Source organism: Corvus brachyrhynchos, unplaced genomic scaffold (assembly GCF_000691975.1).
Source record: "Corvus brachyrhynchos isolate BGI_N302 unplaced genomic scaffold, ASM69197v1 scaffold44, whole genome shotgun sequence".
Classification (NCBI taxonomy): Eukaryota; Metazoa; Chordata; class Aves; order Passeriformes; family Corvidae; genus Corvus; species Corvus brachyrhynchos.
Genome location: NW_008238359.1, coordinates 2,678,487 through 2,697,411, shown reverse-complemented (window position 1 = coordinate 2,697,411; position 18,925 = coordinate 2,678,487). Strand labels below are relative to the sequence as shown.

The 18,925-nt window shown below is 40.2% G+C and overlaps 1 protein-coding gene across 6 annotated transcripts in view; it reads left to right on the top strand.

Moving 5' to 3' along the window:
* Positions 1–18,925, top strand: part of TENM4 (teneurin transmembrane protein 4) — a 1,563,774-nt gene that overhangs the window by 1,154,878 nt on the left and 389,971 nt on the right. For all 6 annotated transcript variants that reach the window (XM_017735917.1, XM_017735920.1, XM_008634916.2 and 3 more), the window contains one exon: positions 14,645–14,742. The gene's annotated coding sequence lies outside the window, so the exon portion shown is untranslated. The remainder of the gene's footprint in view (positions 1–14,644; positions 14,743–18,925) is intronic.

The window sequence follows — 18,925 nt, the reverse complement described above, 5'->3', positions numbered from 1 at the left end:
AAGAAAATGTTATTCAGAAACATCTCATAAGCATCAGCTTCATCACAAAACTGTCCTTGCTCATGGGAAAAAGAGAGAAGTGCTGGAACAATTGCTTGTGGCTAGTAGATGGTCAACAGCATCCTTTATTAGCTGAACTGGAGAGTCAGAAAAGGACTGGAAAACTGGGCTAATGTCCCTGGAAATATTAATGTATGGAGCTCATTCCATATAGACAGGAAACAAATCCATGTATCCTGCTTCCCAGTTAGTGCTGTCTTTAGGCAAGACTGACTCATTGCCTCCTTGTTTGGTCAGCAAAGTGGACAATTACTGGGCTATCCATGCCACCTGTTAGTTAAATATTAATTTTAAATGTTACTTTATCAGGAAATTTCTGCACTAGCTAGCAGAGGATTTAGGCTCCTGATTTTAGGTGCTTTATGTTGCTTGTAAATAGGCGCCTAAAATACTCTCAAGTGTTTTATATGAATTCTCACTTACTGTGTTTGTTGCTTTCACCTTCTGCATATGGTCCTCTAGCCAGGAAAAAGTTGCCTGAAATCTCCACTTACTAGGCATTAAATGGCCTTGTTATGCTGTGAGTAGCTTCGAGTCTGCTTGCAAAGGTTCTTGGTTGGTGTTTCTTACTGCGTTCTGATAACCATCAGATATATAGATAGATAGATTAGAAATATATGTATATTGTCTTCATCCTGGCTTCCCATTTACTTCCCTAAGCACTGTGGCTTGTGGTGGAACCACAAGCAATTGTCTATCTCTCTTTTTCATAGTATGTAATGTGACACTGTCAGTAGGACAGCACAGAACTTGTTACCCAGGTCTAAATCCTTTCAAAGGATGTATATCCTCAGCTCCTATAAAAAGGGAAGAGGGTGAAAAGGACTGGAGATGGGCCCCTGGTGTGTTGAGCAGAAGACAGTAACCAGTCACTTTACAAAGTTACCCCTGTATTTGGCACCATCTATTGAGTGTGCACTTTGCAAAACTGAGTTTTGAACTGTCTACTGACTAGTCTGTGTAATGACTGGATGTGAGAGCCCAAACCTCGTTTCAAGTATCAGGGTGCTAGATGAAAGAACTTCTTACTTCCAATTTAGTTCTAAAGTTAGTAGTAATTATGCTATATTTCTGTTCCATGGATAGTCTGGGCTGTACTACAGGTCAGAGCTTATTTTCCTTGCATGCTGTTTTAACTCAGAAGGTTTCTGCAGGATTAGGTGAGGTACAATGATGCTTATGGGAGGAGAGGTCCTGTATGTGTAAGTGCTGTGGTTAAGAAATATTTCTGGTTTTCAGACTCATTTGGGGGCTGCTTAATTTCCAAAATAAGCTTCTCTGATTCTCCATACATAATCTGCATACTCTACAGGCAGACAGGGATCAGCTATTTACTCCACAGCCTGAAATGCCTGAGGCTCTTGTCTCTGCTTATATCCATTAGAGGTAAACCAAGGCTGATTATAGGGAACACTGTACTTCTGATCATGTCAATGAGCATAGCTAGCAAGTGTTCTGGGGGCAGATTCTCATCTCATTTGCATTGGTGTAAATCAAGAGTAATTGACTTATTCCAGATTCAGAGCAGGCGAACTGCCTTAATAGGATTTTCTGTCTCAATAAAGATATTATTGAATTCAGCCAGTGACTCTGTTTTGACACTGTTTTCCTTTGATTTTATGCTGATATACAGTGATTAGCATCGGTTCAGAGCAAAGTCTACATTGTGTAGACAAGGACACTTGGGAAGAAAGTACATTTGAGTCGCAGTTCTTTGACTGGGACCACTTATTTGCTGAACAGGGTGCTCAGCAGTTACTCCTAAAAGAGGCTGTTTTCAGCAAGTCACGTACCTGCCTGCTGGCCCCAATCAAACCCCAGCTCCAAGGAAACCACTTGCCTCCTGCACCACGATCACTCACTGCAGAAATGGGTGAAGAGAAAGGCATCCCATGCAGCAGAATGACATTAAGCTGAGAGATAAAAGGCACTCTTTAAAAAAAAAAAAAAAAGAGTAGCTTGAAAGATGATTTAAAAACAGAAAATTCTTCACATGACCCTTTAAGACAACATAAGCCTCTTTTTGTTTCCTGCCTATTTCAGCCTGTTCCTGGTCAAGAACGCCACAGCTAATAATTGTGTCAGAAAACCTTCCTGTCTGAAAATGATCTCTTCCTAATGGATAGATGATTCCATATGGTTTCATATGTCATAGATGGAGAAAGAACATATTGGACGACTGGCCACAGCTGGCAATTCGTGTTAGTGCCATATGGATAAATGAGCAAGCTCTCCTGCATTGTGTATTTCAAGTAAACCATTTATCTAAACAGGTGCTGACCCACTGGGAATGCATTTTTATGACCAAGCTTGCAGCATGCAGGGACACGAGCAGCTCTGTTCACCCCTCCTATGTCTGCAGTGCAAACCCATGACGTTTATGTATCATTTGCCTCCATTCTGTGTAACTCCAATGTCCATAAAAGCACACCTGGGCAGACTCTTTGTAAATGAGACTGAATCTGGCTCACTGAACTGTGTGGATATTATAAGACCAGTCTCCTAAATCCTCTTTGGGAATTTGTCTGTGATACTCACTTCTAATAGATATTGCTATATCATATGCAGGGGATTAAAATCACCCCATTTATGAGGCTATATAAATAAAGAATCAGACTTTCCACCTCCTTGAGCTACTGTGCTCCATCCCTGATTCCAGATGAAATTTTTACACTCCTTTCCTCTCCATGCCATAATTGCCTCTTTGTCTAAACATGCTTCGTTTTGGAATTCCTCTTGCTTACATTCTTAATATGTGTGGTTCAAGGTACTCGCTGATTGATTTATGCTGGGCTTGTGTGGCTCCCTTGGAAATGGAGCAGAACACATTCCATCCACCTGCGTAATAAAACCAGCTGGTGCAGGGTGGGAGCACTTAAACTGCAGCAGAAACAAAATTCACCTAAGTTTTGACTCAGTTATCTGTCTCTCTATCAACTCCCCTGATTGTCTGTGGTATTAAAATCATGCCTAGGGAGCAAGCCCTTGTGAAAAAAAGTCTCTAATTATTCTGTTTATTCTGTTATTTCTGTGTCACTGCCAACACCACATACTGGGTGAAGGAAAATGCTTTGTCTGCATATATGAGTAAGTATTTTGATAAGAGCCCTTTTAATATGGTCCTAACATCCAGAAAGTTTTAATATCAGTTAAACTCTCTGGGCTCGTTCTGGAATCATTGAATCACAGAATGGTTTGCGTTGGAAGGGACCTTTAAAGGTCATCTAGTTCTATCCCCCTGCCATGGGCAGGGACACCTTCCACTAGACCAGGTTGGTCAGAGCCCTGTCATCCTGACTTTGAATGCTTCCAGGGATGGGGCATCCACCTATGTGGGCAACCTATGCCAGTGTCTCACCACCCTCATTGTAAAAACTCCTTCTTTCTACCTACTCTAAATCTACCCTCTTTCAATTTAGATCCATTACCCCTTGTCCTATCACTATAGGCCTTATTAAAGTCTGTCCCCATCTTTCTTATAAGCCACCCTTAAGTACTGAAAGGCTGCAATAAGGTTTGTTCTTTGCCTCTTTCCATCAGCTTTACAAGTAGTGTAAATCTTGTTTTTATCAAAGGAGGTAACATTTTATATGTGAGTAAATTTAGTCAGTTTGGTGATGAATAAATCTACAGTCCAAAGCTCAGATAAATAATTTCATTAATGAGATCTTATTTGGATTCCCCACTCACAGTTGTACCATCCCTATGGTGGGCAAAGAAGCAAAGAGTTAGTTTGGGTAAGAAAATCAGGAATTCTGCAGTGGTTGAAAGAGTAAGCCTGACAGTCACCCCGTGCTTCTCCCTGCTCAGCAGCTTCACATCACTGATAGTTCACTTGTGGTTCCTTGAGAAGTGAGAAAACAGAATAAACCTCAACCTGTCACTGGTTCTTATCTCCCATCATCTACTCTGCTGTACCCACATCTGAGGTGCCTGTTCCCTTGTCTTGGTTCATTTGTGCTCATCTATTCCAAACAGGAGTTAAGTTTTTGTAGCGTAACAGTAATAAGGCAGCTTGAATAGCAAGTTTTCAGCTGTGTTTGGTGCACACTGTGCTGTGGGAGATTAAAAAGAAAATCAGAAGGTGTGTGATGGAGATTAAGATGGTTCTGAATTGCTGCGTAGAAGACTGAGTTCCCTTTGTGCCTCTTATCTGCCGTTTGAAGTACCATTACTTAAGTTCGATGTTAGGGGGAATGAAAAAAAGTCTTCCTGAGAGGATGTGAGAAGCCATTTCAAAAGACTGTGCCTCTCTAGTAAATAAAGCACAAATGTTTCAGGTCAGCACTGAAATGGTGGATGAGATGGAGTTTCACCCAAAAGAAAACTTGTTCAACCAGGAGGCTTTCAAATCTCCTGGCTGAGATAAAGAAGATCAAAGTGTTTTAAACACGTTTATCCACTACTGAGGAAAATTTAGTGCTGGCAACAGACAGCAGCTGCAGTGTAGTTGACATGTCTAAACTCACAGCAGGGGACTAATTGCTCCTATGGATATAGGTTTGCTTTGCAAAACCTGGTCTGAAGGATGGTCATTCTCATTCAGAGTGGTGGAGATCTGGTGATAAGATGTAAAATGCCAATCTACACTATGAAGCAGCAGGAGGGGTATAGTCCTGGGAGCTGAGCAAGAGGGATGCATGAGGATCCTCTGCTTTTATTCAGCTTCTATTGTGCAGGGAAAGATCCCATCAATTTACTCAAGATGATAACATTAGCTCGACACCCTCCTTGCTAATTGAATGAGGAAGAGTAGCTCAAGTCAAAACTTAATGTCATTTATACCACATATTGTCCTGAGAGCTAGCCTGGATGGGGGGCTGTTGCCATTAGAGAATTCCAAATTTTCTATGGAGGCAGAAATGTTATTTTTATACTACTTATTAACTGGGCAGGGATGGGAGGGTAGTAAGGCTGATTATAAAAGGTAATTCAGTGAACTACTCCTGAATTCAGTGAATTTTTCCTGATACAAACACCGCTGCAAAGATACTTGTGACAAGTCAGGTGGAGGGGCTGTTATGGCATCTCATTAAACAGGTTCCTTCTTGCAGTCCCAGCACATGACAGAATATGTGTTCCTGTTTTATTAAGGCACTAAACAGAAAGAAGGTCTGAAATGAGGGTTAGTGATGGGGCTTTTCTCATGGCATAGAAGTTGTTTCTGGCAGAGTTAGGAACTGAGTGGGATTTTTGCATTTGGGTGTGAATATTGTCAGGTTTGACTTCTTCTGAATGCCCATTTTTAAATTTATTCTAAGGGAAATTAAGGAAAATGCTGCAATTCTTATCCACAGCATCTTCCTTACAAAGCATCATCCTAGGTACTCAGTAAAAAACAAAGGCAGCTCAGCTACCCCAGTCTTTCCAGTTGAGAAGGAGAGGCATCTCGGCTCTGAGAGGAAATTAAATACTCCTGTGCTGAGTCAGTACAGTACAGTACAATATACCAATCTAGCTCCAGCTGTTCAGCCCTCATGTGCTATTTGTAGTTCTTTTGATAACAGAAAATTTCACTACATGCATATATATGTGTGTGTGTGTGTATGTATATATATGTAGGTACATTTTTGTGTGTGTGTATGCCCAGACACATAAATAAATCTGAATGCTTTGACCTTTTCTAATACCACCTCATTCTTGGAATCTTCCAGAAATATCTAAATTATTCACCCTGGGTTTTTAGAGTAAGCAAAGCAGGGAGAAAATGGCATTCAGAGGTGACAGACCTCTCCTGTCATCGCAAATGGAAACCTTTCCATAGCTCTAACCTTGATTGCTCCTTTGCAGTGGGGACCCTCGTTAAAGCCATTCAAATGTCAGTACGTTGCCTAAATGCAGGAGGTAAATTCTTCCATGGTTTCCAGAGAGGACGTCACAGTATGCCTACATTTGCCTCAGCATGAGGGCCAACAGAACAGGCTATCAGGCATGCAGCAATGGGGTAGACATAACATGTCATGGGCTGCAGAGATAGGATACAGCTATGAATGTATTCTCTGATGAATTAAAGGTTTGATTCACTTGGGATGTCCCAGAACATCCAACCCGGCCTTACTTTGCTGATTTGGAAAGGTGCAGGTCTTTCTTAAGTGTCAGACCCACCAGCCCAGAAGATGCCTGACGTAAGTGGTGACATCTCTCAGGGTCAGAAGCATCCTTGATTAGACCCAGGTAAACCACTGCCTGTACCTCTTTGAGCCTGTTGAGCCTTGGGGTGTGATCACATTGAGCTGGAGGCAGAGGCGATGGCAGTGGCACAGGAGAGGGAATCAGAAGCCCCTCCATGATGCACCTTGAGTGTACACCTTTCTCAGCACCCTCTCCAGCAATGTTACACCACCAGCAAGTGAAGAGCAAATGCTGAGGAGCACATCCTCCCAACACAGAAGCAGACAGATTCAGGAACAGTGTCCTTGCCCTCTGTTCGTACGGTACTGTTCTTATCAATGCAACAAGCAGTTCATTTACCCCAGTAACTCAATTACAAATTAAGGAATGGGTTCAGAAGAACATTTCAGGCCCCCAAGTAGTGCAGAACTATCTAACCCAGTCTACCTGTTGGTCCACTCCAGCAGCTACATAACTGTTTAATTTCTGAGAAAAGAGCTTTTAAAAATATGTTCAAAGATTATTTAATATCCGTTTCAGGTACCATTAATATGCTGCAATGGTTATACTTGGGGCTTTCACTTTGTATATCTTGTTAATCATTGGTGTCTGGCATTTTGTATTCTACTCTTCAGAAATTTGCCAAGACAGATGTTTCAGTGGAGTTTATGTGGAGAAAGTACTACCAGTGGCAAGCAGAATAAAAAATTTGCAATGAAGTCTCAATTCTCTTCAACATTTCCAAGCCAGAGTATGTCAAAGTTCAGATGTACAAATAACTTACAAAATTACCAGATTGGATCTGTAAGGTGAGACGCAGGAGTATTCATAGTTTACAAAGAAACGTGGGGTCCATATAGCTTAGTCCTCAATTTCCTGCTGTTATTAGGGTCAAGTTTTCCATCCTTGAGCTCAATAGCTGTGCTCCTCTAAACTTCTCAATGTCGGCTTACCTTCCCACTGGCCAAAAAAATAGGGGCAGCAATTACCCATCCTTTTAAAGCTTTGGAAGGGTTTTGGATTATAGATCAGCAACGGATAAAAGGAAAGACTATTCCTTCCATTTAACAGCTTTAACGAAAAGTGTATTGATGGTTAGATTACGTTTTATTGCTGGTCAAGGCTGTGCTAAAAGACCTGAAGCCACTACAGAATCAAGCAACAATTACAGAAACATCTGTTGTGAACTGGGCAACATACTGTGATACTTTTCTAGGCAATACAGAAATTCTTTCTTTTATAGTGACATTTTAAATATGCAGTACAAATAGGCCAGAAGAAATGGTTTTAGTTACTAAAAGAACTCAACAGAAAAAATATTTTTTCTCACAGATAAAGGAGTAGCTGAAAAAATGATCCAGAAGCCAAAGAAGGCTTTTTTTTCCACAGTAGACCAGGAAAATACTTCATTTGGTCATGCTATTGCACAAAAGGCATATTTTAATGCTTTGAATTTTGCTATATGGATTATGATCATGTCAAAGCAAATTTTGCAGTAAGATCCAGAGAAAGGTTTCACATGTGCAAGAATGATGACTTTCTAGAACATTTTGCGAGCCTTGATCCAGATGGGTATTGAATCCCAAAATGTTTTCGGTTGGAAGGAACCATAAAGATTGTCTAGTTCCAGCCTCCCTGCCATGGGCAGGGACACCTTCCCCTAGACCAGGCTGCTCAAAGCCCCATCCAACTTGGCTTGGAACACTTCCAGGGAAGAGGAATCCATAACTTCTCTGGACAGCCTATTCCAGTGCCTCACTACCCTAGTAGTAGTGTGGGGTGTTAATTTTAAACTCTGCAAGTAGAGGACTGATTATGAGAGAGAAGTTGCTTTTTGATACAATTTCTTTGACCACCTGAAATCTAAGTTCAATGAGTGAAATTTCCACAACAGCAGCAGCTCAATTAAGGCTGCAACTTTTCAGGCAGATGGAAATGCCCTGTTTCTTTGTTTCAGTTGGCCAGAACTGGATATTTTGTCCTTGAGTTCTCCTGGCTTGATAAAGTAAGTTATTTACCAAATTTGTTATTATGGTCTACTGCAATATTTTGAACAGTGTCATTACTGAAATGCTGCTCAGCCTTTGTCAATGCAACATTAAAATAGTGACTGGTGGAGTGGTTATTCATTTGCACTGAGAAAACATAGCTTGGGGTGAGACTCACTGACTGGTAACTCATGCAACTAAAACTAGACATCTAACTTAGTCTAGGCCAATAGCTCTTTAACTTCTATTATGCAGATGTCTGAAGTTAGCTCAGATAAATCTGTGATGACCAAAGCATATGCAAGCAAATGGATTTTGATATGGCACAGTTAAAAGTAGAACATGACAGCTAATTTTTCGCACAAAGCATATTTGGTGGTCTTGCAACAAGTGAGAAAGAGGAGCTTGGTATACAAAGAGAACAGGACTGCAATTCATTGATGAACGTTAAAATGTAATTCTGCTGGGATGCATTCTACATCCTTTACTTGTGCTATCATTCCCTAGAAATCCAGTTTTTCACTTGAAATTACTACACACCAAGAAAATTATCTTAATTCTGAGAAGCCTCCACTGTGCAACCTCTTTTCAACCTGCTCTATTAAGCCACTTAAAAAACAGCTTCACCCCTCTTAAAGGAAAAAAAAAAAACAAAACAAAACCAAAGCAACAAAAAACCCAACCAAACAAAGCCAGAAAAACAAAAATACGGTGAAATGGCCCTTACAGAACTGGAACAGACCGGGATGTGCAAAACACTCACTCCACTGGGCACCATTCTGGCTGATGAAGTTAAAAATTGCTCACTTCCCTGGGCATCTTGTTCTAGTGCCTGACAACTCTTTCAGTGAAGAGATTTTCCCTAATATTCAATCTAAACATCCCCTGGTGCAATTTGAGGCCATTTCTTCTTGTCCTGTTGCTTGTTACTTGGGAGAAGAGACCAATCCTCACCTTGCTAAAACCTCCTTTCAGGGAGCTGTAGAGAGTGAGAAGGTTATGGTGGTTGGGCTTCAGTACTGCAAAGCAAAACGCCATCTTACAGAAAGGTGTCCTTTGGCTCTGCATAACCCAAAGAGATTCTCTTCTGCTTTCATTTGCTGCCTTTTGGAACATGCCTATGATCTCCAAACACATCAGCCATGCCTTTCTGTTCTCTGTGGGGGAATAAAATAATGAGATGTTGTCCTGTGAGCAGGGCTTTATTTGGGAGGATGATTTTCAGCTCATTTCTGGGTGCGTTGTCACCGCTTCCTGCCTTGCTCCGCTTAGTCGCCATGTCAGCATCATCACTTACAGCAGAGGATGATAACAGAAAAGGAGCTGGAGAGAAATGTGCAGACACAATCAGAAGCAGCAGCGACCGGTATATGTAGGCATATATGTATTTAATCCTGGTCCTAAGTGTCTCCAGCTCATTAGATTGTCCCTATTCAGCCACAGCCCTCTGAGGGCTTGGCTTGACTTGACTTCAAGCACACGTTGAAGCTCTGCTGTCCCCAGTGAGACTTAAACTTGTGCTTAATGGCAAATGTCTGCTAAAAGATTATTTGCAGTTAGAACATATTTCCTACATTGCAATGTATAACTGCTTTGTGGGGTCCTCCACTCAGGCCCGGAGATGGGGACTAAAGCATTCTTGACCAGAAATGCAAGTTAGTATGAAAGTGCTTGGTGAAGGCATGTCCATGGTCTTTCCTCACTCTCCCACTGGCAGCCAGGCAGCCAGGCCATCAGTGACCTTTTCTCGTCTTTGAAGGTGACACTAATCACCATCTCAGGAAAGGCGTTTTCTTGCAAGGTGGACACTGTCATTAGGAACTCAGTTGATACCACAATAATTCAGGGACATCTCACCTATTGTGAGTTAATCAAGAATGGACCAAAGCAGGACACTAGCTGGGAAAAGTTCTGCTTTTTCCAGCACTGAACACCACTTAGACTTCTCAGTTGCATTTTGAATATGTGATATATTTGGAAATAACATGTCTGAAAAACCCCCAAGCAAGCAAACTCCAAAGCAATCCAGCAATCAAAGTCTGGATCAAAGAGCACAGGTGGCAAGAAATTTTTCTTTCCTTGTGTGTGGTCCCTGATGCAGATGCCTTGTTTTCACAACATTTCTAATGAAAGCATTTTTATTTTTGGATGCTCTTTAGGGTACAATGTAATACATCAAAATAAATCATTGCATTGTATGCCTGTTACAGATGAAAGCTGATGCACCAAATGTCAGGGTTGCTTGCTTTGATGAATCAATGAATATTGACAGTTTTGCTAACTGTAGAGAAAAGAAATGGCAGTGAAGGGGAAATGTTGACTTGATACAAATATATAAATATATAAATAAAATTTCAATAAAACTGTGCAGATTTAGTGATGATATTGTTTCAAATAAGGCAAAATCTCTCCTTGTGCTTTAGTAGGGAAACTGTGTACAATTTCCCCTCCCATATTTTCACTTAATAAATTAATTCAGCAATCATCATCTTTGAAAAGGCTTTCATTTCAACTTTTGTGGAGAAAGCTTCTGATCAGACTAAGAACATTGGCTTCAAGGCCACTCTCCTTCCTGTGAGACAGGAAGTATCTGTGTGACAAATTAATGTGGGTGAATGCTAAGTCTTTAATGAGAAAAAACATGCTCTGTTGGATTCAACCTTTCATGTGAAAGCTGTTTGGGACCTTACTGAAAAGAATGTGTTAATCAAGAGAAAAGCGTGATTACTGTCCTGTCAATAGATACAAGTGAAAAAGCATGGTGAAAATAAGGTTGAAGTGAACTTAAAAAAAAAAAACCAAAAAAAGAGTTCTTCTGTGCTGTTTTCTGAGAGCTTGCTTTACACTGCACAGTGATTTATGACAATTGGAATCTCACTATTTCTGCAATTAATATTACTGGATGCTTCCTATTCAGAGGAATGTTAATCATAATAATGCAAATGGAAGTATTATTGCAGCTATGCCTCAGAGTTCGTATTTCAAATTGAGCCAAAGGTTTAGTACTCAGCATCCTTCTCAATGGAGCATTCATTTTGTATGGATAGATGGATGTGCACCAAAGGTAAAATAACTGAATTAATATAAAGCAGAATAATATGCCTGGCATATAGTTCCCATTTTCCATTTTGCTGTAAGGATCTGATTTTCAGGCTTTTTAAACCAATAATAAATTATAGCAATGCACTGCTAATTACACCTTACAGAAGTGGTGTAGAGTATAAATTGCACTGGTGATGGACTTAGATTAAGTTTCTTATGCTTATTTTTAGCGAGTCAAAGGCAATTCGTTTCCAACTGGGCCCTGTTTAAAAGTTTGGAGTGAAAAAACTGTAATTATTTCCTAATATGAGGAGAATATTGGTGACAATATTTTGTCCTACATACCTTTTTTCACTAAATATATTAATGGGAAAGGAAGAAGCAAGAACACATATTAATTTGGACATGTGTTTAAAAGATATAATGAGTATTTATAAATTTTACTCTTGCAAATATTTTCTAAATTGTCTGCTTCATATTGTTACCTCCCTCTGCGCTCCCTTAGATAATTTCTTAGCTTGTGATTAGTTCCTTTATGATTGCTGATGCTTCTGGAAATAATTGGTCCCTTTCCTTTTTCATTCTTTTTCTTCCCTTCCTCTTTTTTTTTTTTTTAATGGGGTGGTAGGGTGTTGTTTGTTTATTTTCTTCCCACAAGTTTTGATTTATGAAGAGGGTGGGAGGGAAGAAGCCATAATAGCAATGTTTTTAAAAATCCTGCTGGCTTTTATTAAAAACTACATGAATTTGAAGTTTTTGAGAATATTTCAGAGCTCATTCAGAAACATCAATTAATATTTCAGAAAATAAATAACCCACATAAATAAGTCCATGCCATAAATGCCCTTTGCTGTAGCAGAAAGGTGTTTTTAATTTTCATCCAAAAGGAATGTAACTACCACGTTAAAACTGTTTATCAGGAGGTGACTGTGGAGGATGTTGTGCATGTAGTCAGTGGGACCCTACTTTTTGGAGAACACAGAGCAGTGACTGGAGCTGAAATGTCCATCACATGACATCATTATCCTCTTGACAGGAAAGAAGTTCCTGGATGGGGACCACATTTTAGACTTTGCAGATCTGGATTCAAATCCAGTATACACATCCTGTAAAACTTAAAACACTTTGGTGCAGGACTTCAGAAATATCTCAAAACCCAGCTGAGTGAGAAGGAGGGGCCCAAATAACTTTCAGGACCAGATCCAACAGATACCCCTCTAAGTCTTATTCTAGGGTTAAGCAGTTATGTGTTCTGCGTACCTGAGTCTCACCTTTTCAAAATCACTTTACATTTTTTGGGCCTGTTCTTTCAAAATGGCATTCAGGTCATGATATAAATATGGATGTACTGACATTCAGGGGTTTGGGTTGTTTTGTTTGGGTTGGGTTTGTTTGGTTGGTTGATTGGTTGATTGGGTTTTCTTTGTTTAAGAAGAGATGAAATCACTTTGATGGTGCATTTGATGGGTCATCTCAGAGATACACAGGCAGGAATGTCACAGTAACTTCCAGAAGACAGGTGTAAATTCAAGACCAACCTTAAACCCTCAGTTTTTAGCCATGACTGCTAAAGGAGCAGAGCAGACCACCTCCTTATATTATCTGTGCTGGAGCTTATTCTCCAAAGTGGGAATAATAACACTTCTCTGCCTTGACAAACAGTTTAAAAATACGTATATTGAAAATCAGGAGGAGTATAGGTGTTATGATCATAGGGGATCCAAAGTCTACCAGAGTCCTGAGAGAAGAGGGTGAACAATTTATTCTTACTGCCTCCTCATTTCCAGGTGTCACAGAAGAGCATTCTGGTGAGTGATGGCCTCTTCTGCTTTCGTTTTCCATCTGTTTGAAGTGAGCATCAGTAAGAGAGGAGACTCACAAAATTAATTCAGATTGGCTTAGATAAGGACCCTGTGATGTTGATTAAAAACCATCCACAGGGCCATTAGCAAAGTGAGATAATAAATGAAAATGTGTTGAATCACATGAGTTTTTCTAGTAGGGGAACATCAAGGAGCAGTCTTGAGTCCAGTCTTCTTTAAATATCTTCATTCATTAGCCAAAAGACAGGAAAAGAGTACATGTTAATTAAAATCACAAATGATCCAAATTGGGAGGCACTACATAAATCAGTGAAGATAGAGAGACTAGAAACCTTAGGCAGGAAATGACAAAATGAAATGCAGCTTTGAAAAATGCATGCGGAGGAGAAATAATCTGTACGAGGATTCTGTACAATCAGCAGCAAGGAGAGTTCTTCAAGAAGCAGAATTAATGGGAGGAAGACAAAGGATGTGGACCATGGAGTAAAGGGCAACATAGCAGAGCAGCCATTTAAAAGTGACCTTTGCTCCTTTTCAGTAGACAGCTTGGATTCAAAATTAATTTGTGGTTGGCAAGATTAAAAGGTCAATGTAGTTTTGGACCATATATGCAGAAACAAGTTGCCAAGGAAGGACATAGAATCCCACTTCTCTACCAGTATGCTACCACATCCTTCAGCCTTCTAATTTTTTTTTTTCCAATTCTGCAAAACTTTGTGCACCAGAGTGAAAGTAAAAAGGATGCATATCAAACAAAGTAGGCAGCCTGGGAGAGTTGATCAGTCTGGCAAATGCGGCTCTCAGAGAAACTACACACACCCTCTTGCTGTGTTCTCTCCTCCACCTTCCCAGTCTCGATGGGACTTTGTCTCCTTGAGACAAGGAAAGAGTTTGAGACAAGGAAAGAATTTAAGACAAGGAAAGGAGCTAAGAAAAGGGACTTGAGACTAATTAGCTAATGAGAGGCAGAAGATGAGCCCTGGTACTGTTATATACTTTTCTTTGAACCTCCTGCTTGTAGTGTGGCACGTTTGTGACAGATGCATCATTGCTTTTAAACTGGGGCTCTTCGATGCCACATGCAACTCAGATAGGACTGATAATTTACTGATGTGAGTGGAAACAGCAAGAGGCATCCCTGTAAGATCTCAGTCGTTCCACTCTACCAAAGAAAGAAGACTTAAGAAAGGAGATATTTGGGATAACCATATAAATTTTTAAAAAATTCTTTCACCTTCTGAAGCCTGCAAAATCACAGAAGAGGAAAGGAACAACTGCTGTGTTAACTGGAAACCCTTAAACCTACAATAGTGGAACTGATGAATTACTCTTTTGGCAAAGGGATGGATGTTTGCGTAGTTGGTCAAGGACAGGCATTTAATTCTGAGTGCTGTATAGAAAACCTTAGTTTATTTAACAAATGCATTTATTTCCGTGAGATGACTAAGCATACCCAAGTAGTGCTGATGCGATACTACAGCAAGAACCACAAATGTATAGTTGACTGCTTTAGGTACCCCATATAACAGCAGTTCTTTTTAATTCATTTTGTATAGCAAATAAGTTGAAATCACTGAACAAAGTGCTGATTTTTTTTTTTTATGTCTGTGTATTTTTCAGGTAGACTGAGAATAACACATGTCTAGGTTAAAACAGTATCCTACAAGAAGCATTTGATGGATTGTTCCTAGATATTTCTAAGAAGGCAACTACAAAAAGTGAGTACCAATTCCAGTACCTGGGATGTTTTAATTGTGTTTTATTGTTTAAAATAAAATTATGATAGTTGTAATGTTTCTTGAGCAGATTTCTCTGATTGGAGTCATGAGGAATTTCTCTAAAACATGTCTGTTATTGACCCGTGTCTATCTTTATTAGCTGACAAGGATAATTTGCATCACAATCCCAGTTATGGATTCATTTCTGCTGTGTCAGACACTCTAGAAACATAGACATTCTCTGTTTCTACTAAGATGAAATTACTTACATCTTAGTAGAAATCAAGAAGCTGCAGATAGTGACAGACAGAGGGGACTCATGGATTTAGTAAGAAAGTGCTGGTCAGCATGACAGGCAATGCTAGTAATACACCTGCAACCTAGTTCTTGTCAGAGACATTTAGATATTGCTACAGAGAAAGACTCTAGCATGGTAGTTTTATATATGTTTATGGAGAGCAACATGAAAGAAAATACAGAAGCACTCATCTGAAAATCCAGTACATGGACTATGACAAATGACTGCATGGGTTGATTGGATGCAGACAGCCTAGTTTTAAAAGAAATGGAGAAGGGAAATCAGTCCTATATCTGGAAAAATGGCCTTTGTATCTGGGGAATATAATCAGTGCAAATTTGCATTTGTGCTGAAAGTGACAGAAGGGGATTCTGCAATAATTGATACATTCAATTAAATACGTTCTTATCCTTGCAGATAAGAGATTTACCTAGGTGGGTGGAGAGCAAGGAAAGGCATTATCTGAAGTATGGTACACAGAACATACTTTGAATGTGTCTGTAGCTTCAGTGTAACTGGGAAGTGGCATCTGGCAGAGGAGTATGACTTGAGGATGATATCAAGGTTACGGGCATGTGACAGGATGGTGGCATTGCCCACCGTGATCAAGAGGGAAGGTTGCTTGGAGATCGTTACTGGGACATAGCAAATGGAAGGAAAGCAAAGCTGGAACTGTTCAGTACACAGACAATTACAAGGAAATGGTAGAGAAGCAGACGCATGAATCAAAGAATCATGGAATATTTCAGGTTGGCAGGGATCACTGGAGATTATCTAGTCACCTTTCTAATCAAAACACGTTTTCTTAGAGAATGTTGCTGAGGGGTAATCTTTAAGAGCTTTTCACCTAGAAGTGAAGGGCTGGGGCAGTTATGGCTCCTGCCATATAAAGAAGCAGGAAATGATCACCTCAGCCTGGGAAGTCTTGACACAAGTGATGAATGGAGAGAAAGAAATGTCTGTTAATGTTAAAATTACAGTAGGAGGAGTTCTAAAAGTCAAAGCCATGAATATAAAGTGATATTTAAATGAAACTGATGGAGAATAATGTGTACTTGCAAGATAGAATGAAAGTGATTAGTGAACACCAGTGCTTTAATCACCAGCACTACACAGATACTGGCATAAGAAAGAAGAGGCAGTTCCCAAAGCATGAAAATTCTGCCTGAGAGTTATGTCCTGGACTTCGTTCTTTACTCCTTAGGGAGAAGCCACTTACTCTTATAAGGAATTAAATTGCTTTTTTCCATAATCTTAGAATCATAGGAAGGTTTGGGATGGAAAGGACCATAAATATCATTTAATTCCAACCCCCCTGCCATGGGCAGGGAAGTATTAGGGCTGGTGTGAGCTGAAATGTTGTGTCTGTAGCAAGAGTTCAAAAAGTTAACTGCTGAGAAAGATCTCACTGCAAGATAAAGACTACTCACAAAAAACAAAGAAAGAGAAAGAAAAAGAGGAAAAGGAAAAAAGAGAAAGTGTTTTCAAAGTCAAGGTTTCCTAGTAAGTGGTAACAGTATAATGAGGTGGCAGAAAACTGAATGGAGTAAGGAAAAGAAGAGAAAATCTCTAAAATAAGACTTTTCAAATTGCTTGGAGTCGCTGCACATGGCAAGCTCTCTTTATTAAGAGACAGGAATTTCAGAGGACATGTCTAAATAGCTTTTTACTGAAGGTGAATTCTTATTTGTCAAAGTAACCTGAAGACTTCTTTTCATTACAAAATGCTACTCATTGCAAAATGCAGTCAGTTTTTCACAACCACGATGCATTTGATAACCTTTTTGCTACCAGGAGATCTGAGTAGTGACAAAAGGTCAGAGTCAATAATAGTCTCCAAATTGGTTATTTCCTGTGGAATCACAGAATTTTTCCCCAGTTACCTTCAACTGGGCAGTGGAGTCAGTCATGCCAGCTATGAGGGAATCACATTTTCTCCTCAAGGGATTTGTCCAGAGCTGCTTCCCAAGTATGCCATGCTGGCTGGTCCAACACTACCTGCGAAGTCTTAGAATTATAGAATATTTGTGGCTGGGAAAGACCTCAAAGATCATCTAATTCCAACCCCTCTTCCATGGGCAGGGACACTTTTCCCTAGACCAGATGGCTTAGTGCTCCATCCAACCTGGCCTTGAATGCTTCCAGCGATGAAGGAGCCACAGCTTCTCCGGACGACTTGTGGCAGTGCCCCACCACCCTCACAGGAAATAATTTTTTCTTGATACCCAATTTAAACCTGACCTCTGTCAGTCTGAAGCCATTCCCCCTTGTCCTGTCCCTCCATGCCATTGTCAAAAGTCCCTCTTCCAGCGCTCTTGTAGCCCCCTTTAGGTTCCGGAAGGTGCTCTAAGTTCTCCCTGTAGCCTTCTTTTCTCCAGGCTGAACAACCCCATCTCCATCAGCCTGTCTCCACAGCAGAGGTGCTCCAGCCCTCTGATCACCTTTGTGCCCCTCTTCAATGCACACAGAAGATGAATATGAACAGTACAAATAATAGGGTCTGTTATTTTACTGTCTCATTAAAAGTAACAGCATGCCCCAGGGTATATAGAGTATTTCTCAGGAGCAGCCAACACTGATCTGGAAACAGGATGATGTTTGGAGCTGCTCTCCTCTTGCAGCTCTCAGTGGAAACTGTGGCTCATTGCTGATCAGAGTACTCTTACTCAGGTGAGGGAAGATGGCATTAGGTAGCTGGCATTTGGTACCCAGCTTGAAGACGCTGATTGTTGTTGTTGGCTGTCATGCCATTCTGCTGCAACCTGTGCACTCTTTTCCTTTCTATTTTCCTGTTTAACACAATAAGGCAACTCCTATGTATCTGGGGACTTCTGCAAGAACTTTATATGAAAAAAGTTTTGGGAATAAGTTTTTGTAAAAATCCCCTTTTCCCAACAAATTAGAAACTGCTAGACAACATGTATGTCTTTTCAAATTTCCTTAAGTCCCCTGTTTCATTAGCCGTGATCAGCCTGTCACCAGAACTGCATGGCATGTCTTCTTGTTTACACTACAAATCCAAGATAAGCATCTTTAGCAGCTGTATATTTATACAGCATCTAACATGTTGGGCTCATGATACACTCCAAGCCTCCAGGTGCTATAACTATAGAGATGTTACATAATACTAGGGAGCTTCTCATTCTTCCCACAAGGCATCTTGTTTCAGCCCACAATATAGAGAGACATCCTTCTAAAAGGTTCTATTTATTCAAATCAATGTCATGCAGTGTTAATTAAGCATTAATTGATACTTATGTCATATTCTCTGAGGTGCCAGATCATCACTTTTCTTGAATAACCCTTGAAGTTTGGCTCAAGATACCGGAGGTATGATAGAATAGCTTTGTCTTGGAGACTACTAGATTCATTATTTAGTTAGTTGGTTATATATTCTTTTGCTTATTTATTTTTGCTGTCAAGTGCATCAGTTTCCATAATCCTTTCCCCTCCCATTATTTAACAGAGGAGGAAGTGGAAAACAACAGGAAGGCTGTAATTAGCATCTTGGCTGTGGAGTGTGCAGTGGGTGGGGGGCGGCTGTAGAAACCAGTACAAACTCAGGAGTTTATTACAAGAGCTGTTTGTACATTGTCTGTCAATCGTTTTCTCCCTGTTTAGATTTGCAAGTGAATTGCAGATGTATTTCTTGGACACACCAGATTTTGCTTTTCTTTTGCTTTGCTGCAGAAAGCTATTTTCAGCCCAGTTTTGTTGCTCCTGTTGTGACATGCAGGAGATGTGATCTCACACCCTCCAAAAAACTGATACACAACAGCAGTGCAGTAACAAAGATCCCATCACTACAATGTTTGGAAAAAGAGGTAACTTCAAAGCAGTGGAACCGCCTTTATCTGCAGATATGGTGTGTCTCAGAGAAATCTT